Here is a 17,424-nt window from a genome sequence, read left to right as displayed (position 1 = left end):
GAGAGTGAGTTCCCCTGATTGTTTAATACGCACGGGACATGTAACCAAGTGAAGAGTGTAGGTGAGGTGAGTGTGTTCCCCTGATGGTTTAATATACACGGGACATGATACCAGGTGAACAGTATAAGTGAGGAGAGTGTGTTCCCCTGATTGTTTAATACACAGGTGACATGACACCAGTTGAACAGTATAAGTGAGGAGAGGGCTTTCCCCTGATGGTTTAATATACACGGGACATGTTACCAGGTGAACAGTATATGTGAGGAGAGTGTGTTCCCCTGATGGTTTAATACGCACGGGACATGTTACCAGGTGAACAGTATAAGTGAGGAGATTGCTTTCCCCTGATGGTTTAATATACATGGGTCATGTTACCAGGTGAACAGTATAAGTGAGGAGAGTGTGTTCCCCTGATGGTTTAATATACACGGGACATGTTCCCAGGTGAACAGTATAAGTGAGGAGAGTGCTTTCCCCTGATGGTTTAGTATACACGGGACATGTTTCCAGATGAACAGTATAAATTAGGAGAGTGTGTTCCCCTGATCGTTTAGTATACACGGGACATGTTGCCAGGTGAACAGTATAAGTGAGGAGAGATTGTTACCCTGACTGTTTATTACGCACGGGACATGTCACCAGGTGAACAGTATAAGTGAGGAGAGTGTGTTCCCCTGATGGTTTAACACGCACGGGACATGTTACCAGGTGAACAGTATAAGTGAGGAGAGTGTGTTCCCCTGATTGATTAACACGCACGGGACATGTTACCAGGTGAACAGTATAAGTGAGGAGAGTGTGTTCCCCTGTTGGTTTAATATACACAGGACATGATAGCACGTGAACAGTATAAGTGAGGAGAGTGAGTTCCCCTGATTTTTTAATATACACGGGACATGTCACCAGGTGATCAGTATAAGTGAGGAGAGTGTGTTCCCCTGATGGTTTAATATACACGGGACATGTTACCAGGTGAACAGTATCAGTGAGGAGAGTGTGTTCCCCTGATGGTTTAATATACACGGAACATGTTACCAGGTGAACAGGATAAGTGAGGAGAGTGTGTTCCCCTGATGGTTTAATATACACGGGACATGTTCCCAGGTGAACAGTATAAGTGAGGAGAGTGCTTTCCCCTGATGGTTTAATATACACGGGACATGTAACCAAGTGAACAGTATAAGTGAGGACAGTGTGTTCCCCTGATTGTTTAATACACACGGGACATGTCACCAGGTGAACAGTATAAGTGAGGAGAGTGTGTTCCCCTCATTGTTTAATACACACGGTACATGTTACCAGGTGAACAGTATAAGTGAGGAGAGTGTGTTCCGCTGATTGTTTAATACACACGGTACATGATACCAGGTGAACAGTATAAGTGAGGAGAGGGCTTTCCCCTGATGGTTTAATATACACGGGACATTTTACCAGGTGAACAGTATAAGTGAGGAGAGTGTGTTCCCCTGATTGTTTAATACTCACGGGACATGTTACCAGGTGAACAGTATAAGTGAGGAGAGTGTGTTCCCCTGATGCTTTAATACACCCGGGACATGTTACCAGGTGAACAGTATAAGTGAGGAGAGTGTTTTCCCCTGATGGTTTAATATACACGGGACATTTTACCAGGTGAACAGTATAAGTGAGGAGAGTGTGTTCCCCTGATTGTTTAATACTCACGGGACATGTTACCAGGTGAACAGTATAAGTGAGGAGAGTGTGTTCCCCTGATGCTTTAATACACCCGGGACATGTTACCAGGTGAACAGTATAAGTGAGGAGAATGTGTTCCCCTGATGGTTTAATATACGCGGGACATGTTACCAGGTGAAAAGTATAAGTGAGGAGAGTGTGATCCAATGATTGTTTAATATTGACGGGACGTGTCACCAGGTGAAGAGTAGAAGTGAGGAGAGTGTGTTCCCCTGATGGTTTAATATACGCGGGACATGTTACCAGGTGAACAGTATAAGTGAGGAGAGTGTGTTCCCCTGATGGTTTAATACGCAAGGGACATGTTACCAGGTGAACAGTAAAAGTGAGGAGAGTGCTTTCCCCTGATGGTTTGATATACACGGGACATGTTACCAGGTGAACAGTATAAGTGAGGAGAATGTATTCCCCTGATGGTTTAATATACACGGGACATGTTCCCAGGTGAACAGTATAATTGAGGAGAGTGCTTTCCACTGATGGTTTAATATACACGGGACATGTCACCAGGTGAACAGTGTAAGTGCGGAGAGTGTGTTCCCCTGATGGTTTAATACACACGGGACATGATACCAGGTGAACAGTATAAGTGAGGAGAGTGTGTTCTCCTGATGGTTTAATATACACGGGACATGTTCCCAGGTGAACAGTAAAAGTGAGGAGAGTGTGTTCCCCTGATCGTTTAGTATACACGGGACATGTTGCCAGGTGAACAGTATAAGTGAGGAGAGATTGTTACCCTGATTGTTTAGTACGCACGGGACATGTCACCAGATGAACAGTATAAGTGAGGAGAGTGTGTTCCCCTGATGGTTTAACACACATGGGACATGTTACCAGGTGAACAGTATAAGTGAGGGGAGTGTGTTCCCCTGATTGTTTAACACGCACGGGACATGTTACCAGGTGAACAGTATACGTGAGGAGTGTGTGTTCCCCTGTTGGTTTAATATACACAGGACATGATACCAGGTGAACAGTATAAGTGAGGAGAGTGCTTTCCCCTGATGGTTTAATATACACGGGTCATGTTACCAGGTGAACAGTATAAGTGAGGAGAGTGTGTTCCGCTGATGGTTTTACATACACGGGACATGTTACCAGGTGAACAGTATAAGTGAGGAGAGTGCTTTCCCCTGATGGTTTAATAAACACGGGTCATGTAACCAGGTGAACAGTATAAGTGAGGAGAGTGCTTTCCCCTGATGGTTTAATATACATGGGTCATGTTACCAGGTGAAAAGTATAAGTGAGGAGAGTGTGTTCCGCTGATGGTTTAATATACACGGGACATGTTACCAGGTGAACAGTATAAGTGAGGAGAGTGCTTTCCCCTGATGGTTTAATAGACACGGGTCATGTAACCAGGTGAACAGTATAAGTGAGGAGAGTGTGTTCCGCTGATGGTTTAATACACACGGGACATGTTCCCAGGTGAACAGTATAAGTGAGGAGAATGCTTTCCCCTGATGGTTTAATATACACGGGTCATGTTACCAGGTGAACAGTATAAGTGAGGAGAGTGTGTTCCGCTGATGGTTTAATATACACGGGACATGTTACCAGGTGAACAGTATAAGTGAGGAGAGGGCTTTCCCCTGATGGTTTAATATTCACGGGTCATGTTACCAGGTGAACAGTATAAGTGAGGAGAGTGCTTTCCCCTGATGGTTTAATATACACGGGTCATGTTACCAGGTGAACTGTATAAGTGAGGAGAGTGTGTTCCGCTGATGGTTTAATATACACGTGTCATGTTACCAGGTGAACAGGTTAAGTGAGGAGACTGTATTCCCCTGATGGTTTAATATACATGGGACATGTTACCAGGTGAACAGTATAAGTGAGCAGAGTGTGTTCCCCTGATTGTTAAATATACACGGGACACGTTACCAGGCGAACAGTATAAGTGAGGAGAATGTGTTCCCCTGATGGTTTAATATACACGGTACATGTTACCAGGTGAACATTATAAGTGAGCAGAGTGTGTTCCCCTGATTGTTAAATATACACGGGACACGTTACCAGGCGAACAGTATAAGTGAAGGGAGTGTGTTCCCCTGATGGTTTAATACACACGGGACGTGTTACCAGGTGAACAGTATAAGTGAGGAGAGTGTGTTCCCCTGATGGTTTAATATACACGGGACATGTTACCAGGTGAACAGTATAAGTGAGGGGACTGTATTCCCCTGATGGTTTAATATACACGGGACATGTTACCAGGTGAACAGTATAAGTGAGGAGACTGTATTCCCCTGATGGTTTAATATACACGGGACATGTTACCAGGTGAACAGTATAAGTGAGGAGACTGTATTCCCCTGATGGTTTAATATACACGGGACATGTTAGCAGGTGAACAGTATAAGTGAGGAGAATGTGTTCCCCTGATGGTTTAATATACACAGGACATGTTACCAGGTGAACAGTATAAGTGAGGAGAGTGTGTTCCCCTGATTGTTTAATACTCACGGGACATGTTACCTGGTGAACAGTATAAGTGAGGAGAGTGTGTTCCCCTGATGCTTTAATACACCCGGGACATGTTACCAGGTGAGCTGTATAAGTGAGGAGAGTGTGATCCAATGATTGTTTAATATACATGGGACTTGTTACCAGGTGAACAGTTTAAGTGAGGAGAGTGTGTTCCCCTGATGGTTTAATATACACGGGACATGTTCCCAGGTGAACAGTATAAGTGAGGAGAGTGTGTTCCCCTGATCGTTTAGTATACACGTGACATGTTGCCAGGTGAACAGTATAAGTGAGGAGAGATTGTTACCCTGATTGTTTAGTACGCACGGGACATGTCACCAGGTGAACAGTATAAGTGAGGAGAGTGTGTTCCCCTGATGGTTTAACACGCACGGGACATGTTACCAGGTGAACAGTATAAGTGAGGGGAGTGTGTTCCACTGATTGTTTAACACGCACCGGACATGTTACCAGGTGAACAGTATAAGTGAGGAGAGTGTGTTCCCCTGTTGGTTTAATATACATGGGACATGATACCAGGTGAACAGTATAAGTGAGGAGAGTGAGTTCCCATGATTTTTTAATATACACGGGACATGTCACCTGGTGATCAGTATAAGTGAGGAGAGTGTATTCCCCTGATGGTTTAATATGCACGGGACATGTTACCAGCTGAACAGTATAAGTGAGGAGAGTGCTTTCCTCTGATGGTTTAATATACACGGGACATGTTACCAGGTGAACAGTATAAGTGAGGAGAGTGTGTTCCGCTGATGGTTTAATATACACGGGACATGTTACCAGGTGAACAGTATAAGTGAGGAGACTTTATTCCCCTGATGGTTTAATATACACGGGACATGTTAGCAGGTGAACAGGGTAAGTGTGGATTATGTGTTCCCCTGATGGTTTAATATACACGGGACATGTTGCCAGGTGAACAGTATAAGTGAGCAGAGTGTGTTCCCCTGATAGTTAAATATACACGGGACACGTTACCAGGCGAACAGTATAAGTGAGGAGAGTGTGTTCACCTGATGGTTTAATACACACGGGACATGTTAGCAGGTGAACAGTATAAGTGAGGAGAATGTGTTCCCCTGATGGTTTAATATACACAGGACATGTTACCAGGTGAACAGTATAAGTGAGGAGAGTATGTTCCCCTGATGGTTTAATATACACGGGACATGTTCCCAGGTGAACAGTATAAGTGAGGAGAGTGCTTTCCCCTGATGGTTTAATATACACGGGACATGTAACCAAGTGAACAGTATAAGCGAGGACAGTGTGTTCCCCTGATTGTTTAATACACACGGGACATGTCACCAGGTGAACAGTGTAAGTGAGGAGAGTGTGTTCCCCTGATTGTTTAATACACACGGTACATGTTACCAGGTGAACAGTATAAGTGAGGAGAGGGCTTTCCCCTGATGGTTTAATATACACGGGACATTTTACCAGGTGAACAGTATAAGTGAGGAGAGTGTGTTCCCCTGATTGTTTAATACTCACGGGACATGTTACCAGGTGAACAGAATAAGTGAGGAGAGTGTGTTCCCCTGATGCTTTAATACACCCGGGACATGTTACCAGGTGAACAGTATAAGTGAGGAGAGTGTTTTCCCCTGATGGTTTAATATACACGGGACATTTTACCAGGTGAACAGTATAAGTGAGGAGAGTGTGTTCCCCTAATTGTTTAATACTCACGGGACATGTTACCAGGTGAACAGTATAAGTGAGGAGAGTGTGTTCCCCTGATGCTTTAATACACCCGGGACATGTTACCAGGTGAACAGTATAAGTGAGGAGAATGTGTTCCCCTGATGGTTTAATATCCACGGGACATGTTACCAGGTGAACGGTATAAGTGAGGAGTGTGCTTTCCCCTGATGGTTTAATAGACACGGGTCATGTAACCAGGTGAACAGTATAAGTGAGGAGAGTGTGTTCCGCTGATGGTTTAATACACACGGGACATGTTCCCAGGTGAACAGTATAAGTGAGGAGAGTGTGTTCCGCTGATGGTTTAATACACACGGGACATGTTCCCAGGTGAACAGTATAAGTGAGGAGAGTGCTTTCCCCTGATGGTTTAATATACACGGGTCATGTTACCAGGTGAACAGTATAAGTGAGGAGAGTGTGTTCCGCTGATGGTTTAATATACACGGGACATGTTACCAGGTGAACAGTATAATTGAGGAGAGTGCTTTCCCCTGATGGTTTAATATTCACGGGTCATGTTACCAGGTGAACAGTATAAGTGAGGAGAGTGCTTTCCCCTGATGGTTTAATATACACGGGTCATGTTACCAGGTGAACTGTTTAAGTGAGGAGAGTGTGTTCCGCTGATGGTTTAATATACACGGGTCATGTTACCAGGTGAACAGGTTAAGTGAGGAGACTGTATTCCCCTGATGGTTTAATATACATGGGACATGTTACCAGGTGAACAGTATAAGTGAGCAGAGTGTGTTCCCCTGATTGTTAAATATACACGGGACACGTTACCAGGCGAACAGTATAAGTGAGGAGAATGTGTTCCCCTGATGGTTTAATATACACGGTACATGTTACCAGGTGAACATTATAAGTGAGCAGAGTGTGTTCCCCTGATTGTTAAATATACACGGGACACGTTACCAGGCGAACAGTATAAGTGAGGAGAGTGTGTTCCCCTGATGGTTTAATACACACGGGACGTGTTACCAGGTGAACAGTATAAGTGAGCAGAGTGTGTTCCCCTGATGGTTTAATATACACGGGACATGTTACCAGGTGAACAGTATAAGTGAGGGGACTGTATTCCCCTGATGTTTTAATATACACGGGACATGTTACCAGGTGAACAGTATAAGTGAGGAGACTGTATTCCCCTGATGGTTTAATATACACGGGACATGTTGGCAGGTGAACAGTATAAGTGAGGAGAATGTGTTCCCCTGATGGTTTAATATACACAGGACATGTTACCAGGTGAAAAGTATAAGTGAGGAGAGTGTGTTCCCCTGATTGTTTAATACTCACGGGACATGTTACCTGGTGAACAGTATAAGTGAGGAGAGTGTGTTCCCCTGATGCTTTAATACACCCGGGACATGTTACCAGGTGAACTGTATAAGTGAGGAGAGTGTGATCCAATGATTGTTTAATACTGACGGGATGTCTTACCAGGTGAACAGTATAAGTGAGGAGAGTGTGTTCCCCTGATTGTTTAATACACACGGTACATGTTACCAGGTGAACAGTATAAGTGAGGAGAGAGTGTTCCCCTGATTGTTTAATACACACGGTACATGTTACCAGGTGAACAGTATAAGTGAGGAGAGTGTTTTCCACTGATGGTTTAATATACACGGGACATGTTACCAGGTGAACAGTATAAGTGAGGAGAGTGTGTTCCCCTGATTGTTTAATACTCACGGGACATGTTACCAGGTGAACAGTATAAGTGAGGAGAGTGTGTTCCCCTGATGCTTTAATACACCCGGGACATGTTACCAGGTGAACAGTATAAGTGAGGAGAGTGTTTTCCCCTGATGATTTAATATACACGGGACATTTTACCAGGTGAACAGTATAAGTGAGGAGAATGTGTTCCCCTGATGGTTTAATATACGTGGGACATGTTACCAGGTGAAAAGTATAAGTGAGGAGAGTGTGATCCAATGATTGTTTAATACTGACGGGACGTGTCACCAGGTGAAGAGTAGAAGTGAGGAGAGTGTGTTCCCCTGAAGGTTTAATATACGCGGGACATGTTACCAGGTGAACAGTATAAGTGAGGAGAATGTATTCCCCTGATGGTTTAATATACACGGGACATGTTCCCAGGTGAACAGTATAATTGAGGAGAGTGCTTTCCCCTGATGGTTTAATATACACGGGACATGTCACCAGGTGAACAGTGTAAGTGCGGAGAGTGTGTTCCCCTGATGGTTTAATACACACGGGACATGATACCAGGTGAACAGTATAAGTGAGGAGAGTGTGTTCCCCTGATGGTTTAATATACATGGGACATGTTCCCAGGTGAACAGTAAAAGTGAGGAGAGTGTGTTCCCCTGATTGTTTAGTATACACGGGACATGTTGCCAGGTGAACAGTATAAGTGAGGAGAGATTGTTACCCTGATTGTTTAGTACGCACGGGACATGTCACCAGGTGAACAGTATAAGTGAGGGGAGTGCTTTCCCCTGATGGTTTAATATACACGGGTCATGTTACCAGGTGAACAGTATAAGTGAGGAGAGTGTGTTCCGCTGATGGTTTAATATACACGGGACATGTTACCAGGTGAACAGTATAAGTGAGGAGAGTGCTTTCCCCTGATGGTTTAATAAACACGGGTCATGTAACCAGGTGAACAGTATAAGTGAGGAGAGTGCTTTCCCCTGATGGTTTAATATACATGGGTCATGTTACCAGGTGAAAAGTATGTGAGGAGAGTGTGTTCCGCTGATGGTTTAATATACACGGGACATGTTACCAGGTGAACAGTATAAGTGAGGAGAGTGCTTTCCCCTGATGGTTTAATAGACACGGGTCATGTAACCAGGTGAACAGTATAAGTGAGGAGAGTGTGTTCCGCTGATGGTTTAATATACACGGGACATGTTACCAGGTGAACAGTATAAGTGAGGAGTGTGCTTTCCCCTGATGGTTTAATAGACACGGGTCATGTAACCAGGTGAACAGTATAAGTGAGGAGAGTGTGTTCCGCTGATGGTTTAATACACACGGGACATGTTCCCAGGTGAACAGTATAAGTGAGGAGAGTGTGTTCCGCTGATGGTTTAATACACACGGGACATGTTCCCAGGTGAACAGTATAAGTGAGGAGAGTGCTTTCCCCTGATGGTTTAATATACACGGGTCATGTTACCAGGTGAACAGTATAAGTGAGGAGAGTGTGTTCCGCTGATGGTTTAATATACACGGGACATGTTACCAGGTGAACAGTATAAGTGAGGAGAGTGCTTTCCCCTGATGGTTTAATATTCACGGGTCATGTTACCAGGTGAACAGTATAAGTGAGGAGTGTGCTTTCCCCTGATGGTTTAATATACACGGGTCATGTTACCAGGTGAACTGTTTAAGTGAGGAGAGTGTGTTCCGCTGATTGTTTAATATACACGGGTCATGTTACCAGGTGAACAGGTTAAGTGAGGAGACTGTATTCCCCTGATGGTTTAATATACATGGGACATGTTACCAGGTGAACAGTATAAGTGAGCAGAGTGTGTTCCCCTGATTGTTAAATATACACGGGACACGTTACCAGGCGAACAGTATAAGTGAGGAGAATGTGTTGTCCTGATGGTTTAATATACACGGTACATGTTACCAGGTGAACATTATAAGTGAGCAGAGTGTGTTCCCCTGATTGTTAAATATACACGGGACACGTTACCAGGCGAACAGTATAAGTGAGGAGAGTGTGTTCCCCTGATGGTTTAATACACACGGGACGTGTTACCAGGTGAACAGTATAAGTGAGCAGAGTGTGTTCCCCTGATGGTTTAATATACACGGGACATGTTACCAGGTGAACAGTATAAGTGAGGGGACTGTATTCCCCTGATGTTTTAATATACACGGGACATGTTACCAGGTGAACAGTATAAGTGAGGAGACTGTATTCCCCTGATGGTTTAATATACACGGGACATGTTGGCAGGTGAACAGTATAAGTGAGGAGAATGTGTTCCCCTGATGCTTTAATATACACAGGACATGTTACCAGGTGAAAAGTATAAGTGAGGAGAGTGTGTTCCCCTGATTGTTTAATACTCACGGGACATGTTACCTGGTGAACAGTATAAGTGAGGAGAGTGTGTTCCCCTGATGCTTTAATACACCCGCGACATGTTACCAGGTGAACTGTATAAGTGAGGAGAGTGTGATCCAATGATTGTTTAATACTGACGGGATGTCTCACCAGGTGAAGAGTAGAAGTGAGGAGAGTGTGTTCCCCTGATGGTTTAATATACGCGGGACATGTTACCAGGTGAACAGTATAAGTGAGGAGAGTGTGTTCCCCTGATTGTTTAATACACACGGTACATGTTACCAGGTGAACAGTATAAGTGAGGAGAGTGTGTTCCCCTGATTGTTTAATACACACGGTACATGTTACCAGGTGAACAGTATAAGTGAGGAGAGTGTGTTCCCCTGATTGTTTAATACACACGGTACATGTTACCAGGTGAACAGTATAAGTGAGGAGAGTGTTTTCCCCTGATGGTTTAATATACACGGGACATGTTACCAGGTGAACAGTATAAGTGAGGAGAGTGTGTTCCCCTGATTGTTTAATACTCACGGGACATGTTACCAGGTGAACAGTATAAGTGAGGAGAGTGTGTTCCCCTGATGCTTTAATACACCCGGGACATGTTACCAGGTGAACAGTATAAGTGAGGAGAGTGTTTTCCCCTGATGGTTTAATATACACGGGACATTTTACCAGGTGAACAGTATAAGTGAGGAGAATGTGTTCCCCTGATGGTTTAATATACGCGGGACATGTTACCAGGTGAAAAGTATAAGTGAGGAGAGTGTGATCCAATGATTGTTTAATACTGACGGGACGTGTCACCAGGTGAAGAGTAGAAGTGAGGAGAGTGTGTTCCCCTGATGGTTTAATATACGCGGGACATGTTACCAGGTGAACAGTATAAGTGAGGAGAGTGTGTTCCCCTGATGGTTTAATACGCAAGGGACATGTTACCAGGTGAACAGTAAACGTGAGGAGAGTGCTTTCCCCTGATGGTTTGATATACACGGGACATGTTACCAGGTGAACAGTATAAGTGAGGAGAATGTATTCCCCTGATGGTTTAATATACACGGGACATGTTCCCAGGTGAACAGTATAATTGAGGAGAGTGCTTTCCCCTGATGGTTTAATATACACGGGACATGTCACCAGGTGAACAGTGTAAGTGCGGAGAGTGTGTTCCCCTGATGGTTTAATACACACGGGACATGATACCAGGTGAACAGTATAAGTGAGGAGAGTGTGTTCCCCTGATGGTTTAATATACATGGGACATGTTCCCAGGTGAACAGTAAAAGTGAGGAGAGTGTGTTCCCCTGATTGTTTAGTATACACGGGACATGTTGCCAGGTGAACAGTATAAGTGAGGAGAGATTGTTACCCTGATTGTTCAGTACGCACGGGACATGTCACCAGGTGAACAGTATAAGTGAGGGGAGTGCTTTCCCCTGATGGTTTAATATACACGGGTCATGTTACCAGGTGAACAGTATAAGTGAGGAGAGTGTGTTCCGCTGATGGTTTAATATACACGGGACATGTTACCAGGTGAACAGTATAAGTGAGGAGAGTGCTTTCCCCTGATGGTTTAATAAACACGGGTCATGTAACCAGGTGAACAGTATAAGTGAGGAGAGTGCTTTCCCCTGATGGTTTAATATACATGGGTCATGTTACCAGGTGAAAAGTATGTGAGGAGAGTGTGTTCCGCTGATGGTTTAATATACACGGGACATGTTACCAGGTGAACAGTATAAGTGAGGAGAGTGCTTTCCCCTGATGGTTTAATTGACACGGGTCATGTAACCAGGTGAACAGTATAAGTGAGGAGAGTGTGTTCCGCTGATGGTTTAATATACACGGGACATGTTACCAGGTGAACAGTATAAGTGAGGAGTGTGCTTTCCCCTGATGGTTTAATATACACGGGTCATGTTACCAGGTGAACAGTATAAGTGAGGAGAGTGTGTTCCGCTGATGGTTTAATATACACGGGACATGTTACCAGGTGAACAGTATAAGTGAGGAGAGTGCTTTCCCCTGATGGTTTAATGTTCACGGGTCATGTTACCAGGTGAACAGTATAAGTGAGGAGAGTGCTTTCCCCTGATGGTTTAATATACACGGGTCATGTTACCAGGTGAACTGTATAAGTGAGGAGAGTGTGTTCCGCTGATGGTTTAATATACACGGGTCATGTTACCAGGTGAACAGGTTAAGTGAGGAGACTGTATTCCCCTGATGGTTTAATATACATGGGACATGTTACCAGGTGAACAGTATAAGTGAGCAGAGTGTGTTCCCCTGATTGTTAAATATACACGGGACACGTTACCAGGCGAACAGAATAAGTGAGGAGAATGTGTTCCCCTGATGGTTTAATATACACGGTACATGTTACCAGGTGAACATTATAAGTGAGCAGAGTGTGTTCCCCTGAATGTTAAATATACACGGGACACGTTACCAGGCGAACAGTATAAGTGAGGAGAGTGTGTTCCCCTGATGGTTTAATATACACGGGACATGTTACCAGGTGAACAGTATAAGTGAGGGGACTGTATTCCCCTGATGTTATAATATACACGGGACATGTTACCAGGTGAACAGTATAAGTGAGCAGAGTGTGTTCCCCTGATTGTTAAATATACACGGGACACGTTACCAGGCGAACAGTATAAGTGAGGAGAGTGTGTTCCCCTGATGGTTTAATATACACGGGACATGTTACCAGGTGAACAGTATAAGTGAGGAGAGTGTGTTCCCCTGATGGTTTAGTACACACGGTACGTGTTACCAGGTGAACAGTATAAGTGAGGAGAGTGTGTTCCCCTGATGGTTTAATATACACGGGACATGTTACCAGGTGAACAGTATAAGTGAGGGGACTGTATTCCCCTGATGTTTTAATATACACGGGACATGTTACCAGGTGAACAGTATAAGTGAGGAGACTGTATTCCCCTGATGGTTCAATATACACGGGACATGTTAGCAGGTGAACAGTATAAGTGAGGAGAATGTGTTCCCCTGATGGTTTAATATACACAGGACATGTTACCAGGTGAACAGTATAAGTGAGGAGAGTGTGTTCCCCTGATTGTTTAATACTCACGGGACATGTTACCTGGTGAACAGTATAAGTGAGGAGAGTGTGTTTCCCTGATGCTTTAATACACCCGGGACATGTTACCAGGTGAACTGTATAAGTGAGGAGAGTGTGATCCAATGATTGTTTAATACTGACGGGATGTCTCACCAGGTGAAGAGTAGAAGTGAGGAGAGTGTGTTCCCCTGATGGTTTAATATACGCGGGACATGTTACCAGGTGAACAGCATAAGTGAAGAGAGTGTGTTCCCCTGATTGTTTTATGTACACGGGACATGTTACCAGGTGAACAGTATAAGTGAGGAGAGTGTGTTCCCCTGATGGTTTAATATACATGGACTTGTTACCAGGTGAACAGTTTAAGTGAGGAGAGTGTGTTCCCATGATGGTTTAATATACATGGGACTTGTTACCAGGTGAACAGTTTAAGTGAGGAGAGTGTGTTCCCCTGATGGTTTAATATACACGGGACATGTTCCCAGGTGAACGGTATAAGTGAGGAGAGTGTGTTCCCCTGATCGTTTAGTATACACGTGACATGTTGCCAGGTGAACAGTATAAGTGAGGAGAGATTGTTACCCTGATTGTTTAGTACGCACGGGACATGTCACCAGGTGAACAGTATAAGTGAGGAGAGTGTGTTCCCCTGATGGTTTAACACGCACGGGACATGTTACCAGGTGAACAGTATAAGTGAGGGGAGTGTGTTCCCCTGATTGTTTAACACGCACCGGACATGTTACCAGGTGAACAGTATAAGTGAGGAGAGTGTGTTCCCCTGTTGGTTTAATATACATGGGACATGATACCAGGTGAACAGTATAAGTGAGGAGAGTGAGTTCCCCTGATTTTTTAATATACCTGGGACATGTCACCTGGTGATCAGTATAAGTGAGGAGAGTGTATTCCCCTGATGGTTTAATATGCACGGGACATGTTACCAGCTGAACAGTATAAGTGAGGAGAGTGCTTTCCTCTGATGGTTTAATATACACGGGACATGTTACCAGGTGAACAGTATAAGTGAGGAGAGTGTGTTCCGCTGATGGTTTAATATACACGGGACATGTTACCAGGTGAACAGTATAAGTGAGGAGACTTTATTCCCCTGATGGTTTAATATACACGGGACATGTTAGCAGGTGAACAGGATAAGTGTGGATTATGTGTTCCCCTGATGGTTTAATATACACGGGACATGTTGCCAGGTGAACAGTATAAGTGAGCAGAGTGTGTTCCCCTGATTGTTAAATATACACGGGACACGTTACCAGGCGAACAGTATAAGTGAGGAGAGTATGTTCACCTGATGGTTTAATACACACGGGACATGTTACCAGGTGAACAGTATAAGCGAGGAGAGTGTGTTCCCCTGATGGTTTAATATACACGGGACATGTTACCAGGTGAACAGTATAAGTGAGGAGAATATGTTCCCCTGATGGTTTAATATACACGGGATATGTTACCAGGTGAACAGTATAAGTGAGGAGAGTGTGTTCCCCTGATGGTTTAATACACACGGGACATGTTAGCAGGTGAACAGTATGAGTGAGGAGAATGTGTTCCCCTGATGGTTTAATATACACAGGACATGTTACCAGGTGAACAGTATAAGTGAGGAGAGTGTGTTCCCCTGATGGTTTAATATACACGGGACATGTTCCCAGGTGAACAGTATAAGTGAGGAGAGTGCTTTCCCCTGATGGTTTAATATACACGGGACATGTAACCAAGTGAACAGTATAAGTGAGGACAGTGTGTTCCCCTGATTGTTTAATACACACGGGACATGTCACCAGGTGAACAGTGTAAGTGAGAAGAGTGTGTTCCCCTGATTGTTTAATACACACGGTACATGTTACCAGGTGAACAGTATAAGTGAGGAGAGGGCTTTCCCCTGATGGTTTAATATACACGGGACATTTTACCAGGTGAACAGTATAAGTGAGGAGAGTGTGTTCCCCTGATTGTTTAATACTCACGGGACATGTTACCAGGTGAACAGTATAAGTGAGGAGAGTGTGTTCCCCTGATGCTTTAATACACCCGGGACATGTTACCAGGTGAACAGTATAAGTGAGGAGAGTGTTTTCCCCTGATGGTTTAATATACATGGGACATTTTACCAGGTGAACAGTATAAGTGAGGAGAGTGTGTTCCCCTGATTGTTTAATACTCACGGGACATGTTACCAGGTGAACAGTATAAGTGAGGAGAGTGTGTTCCCCTGATGTATTAATACACCCGGGACATGTTACCAGGTGAACAGTATAAGTGAGGAGAATGTGTTCCCCTGATGGTTTAATATACGCGGGACATGTTACCAGGTGAAAAGTATAAGTGAGGAGAGTGTGATCCAATGATTGTTTAATACTGACGGGACGTGTCACCAGGTGAAGAGTAGAAGTGAGGAGAGTGTGTTCCCCTGATGGTTTAATATACGCGGGACATGTTACCAGGTGAACAGTATAAGTGAGGAGAGTGTGTTCCCCTGTTGGTTTAATACGCAAGGGACATGTTACCAGGTGAACAGTAAAAGTGAGGAGAGTGCTTTCCCCTGATGGTTTGATATACACGGGACATGTTACCAGGTGAACAGTATAAGTGAGGAGAATGTATTCCCCTGATGGTTTAATATACACGGGACATGTTACCAGGTGAACAGTAAAAGTGAGGAGAGTGCTTTCCCCTGATGGTTTGATATACACGGGACATGTTACCAGGTGAACAGTATAAGTGAGGAGAATGTATTCCCCTGATGGTTTAATATACACGGGACATGTTACCAGGTGAACAGTAAAAGTGAGGAGAGTGCTTTCCCCTGATGGTTTGATATACACGGGACATGTTACCAGGTGAACAGTATAAGTGAGGAGAATGTATTCCCCTGATGGTTTAATATACACGGGACATGTTCCCAGGTGAACAGTATAATTGAGGAGAGTGCTTTCCCCTGATGGTTTAATATACACGGGACATGTTACCAGGTGAACAGTATAAGTGAGGAGAGTGTGATCCCCTGATGGTTTAATATACACGGGACATGTTCCCAGGTGAACAGTAAAAGTGAGGAGAGTGTGTTCCCCTGATCGTTTAGTATACACGGGACATGTTGCCAGGTGAACAGTATAAGTGAGGAGAGTGCTTTCCCCTGATGGTTTAATAAACACGGGTCATGTAACCAGGTGAACAGTATAAGTGAGGAGAGTGCTTTCCCCTGATGGTTTAATATACATGGGTCATGTTACCAGGTGAAAAGTATGTGAGGAGAGTGTGTTCCGCTGATGGTTTAATATACACGGGACATGTTACCAGGTGAACAGTATAAGTGAGGAGAGTGCTTTCCCCTGATGGTTTAATAGACACGGGTCATGTAACCAGGTGAACAGTATAAGTGAGGAGAGTGTGTTCCGCTGATGGTTTAATATACACGGGACATGTTACCAGGTGAACAGTATAAGTGAGGAGAGTGCTTTCCCCTGATGGTTTAATATGCACGGGTCATGTTACCAGGTGAACAGTATAAGTGAGGAGAGTGTGTTCCGCTGATGGTTTAATATACACGGGACATGTTACCAGGTGAACAGTATAAGTGAGGAGAGTGCTTTCCCCTGATGGTTTAATATTCACGGGTCATGTTACCAGGTGAACAGTATAAGTGAGGAGAGTGCTTTCCCCTGATTGTTTAATATACACGGGTCATGTTACCAGGTGAACTGTATAAGTGAGGAGAGTGTGTTCCGCTGATGGTTTAATATACACGGGTCATGTTACCAGGTGAACAGGTTAAGTGAGGAGACTGTATTCCCCTGATGGTTTAATATACATGGGACATGTTACCAGGTGAACAGTATAAGTGAGCAGAGTGTGTTCCCCTGATTGTTAAATATACACGGGACACGTTACCAGGCGAACAGTATAAGTGAGGAGAATGTGTTCCCCTGATGGTTTAATATACACGGTACATGTTACCAGGTGAATATTATAAGTGAGCAGAGTGTGTTCCCCTGATTGTTAAATATACACGGGACACGTTACCAGGCGAACAGTATAAGTGAGGAGAGTGTGTTCCCCTGATGGTTTAATATACACTGGACATGTTACCAGGTGAACAGTATAAGTGAGGGGACTGTATTCCCCTGATGTTTTAATATACACGGGACATGTTACCAGGTGAACAGTATAAGTGAGCAGAGTGTGTTCCCCTGATTGTTAAATATACACGGGACACGTTACCAGGCGAACAGTATAAGTGAGGAGAGTGTGTTCCCCTGATGGTTTAATATACACGGGACGTGTTACCAGGTGAACAGTATAAGTGAGGAGAGTG

Source organism: Heterodontus francisci, unplaced genomic scaffold (assembly GCF_036365525.1).
Source record: "Heterodontus francisci isolate sHetFra1 unplaced genomic scaffold, sHetFra1.hap1 HAP1_SCAFFOLD_344, whole genome shotgun sequence".
Lineage (NCBI taxonomy): Eukaryota > Metazoa > Chordata > Chondrichthyes > Heterodontiformes > Heterodontidae > Heterodontus > Heterodontus francisci.
The sequence above is the reverse complement of the archived record's forward strand: the minus strand, read 5'-3'. Positions refer to the sequence as shown.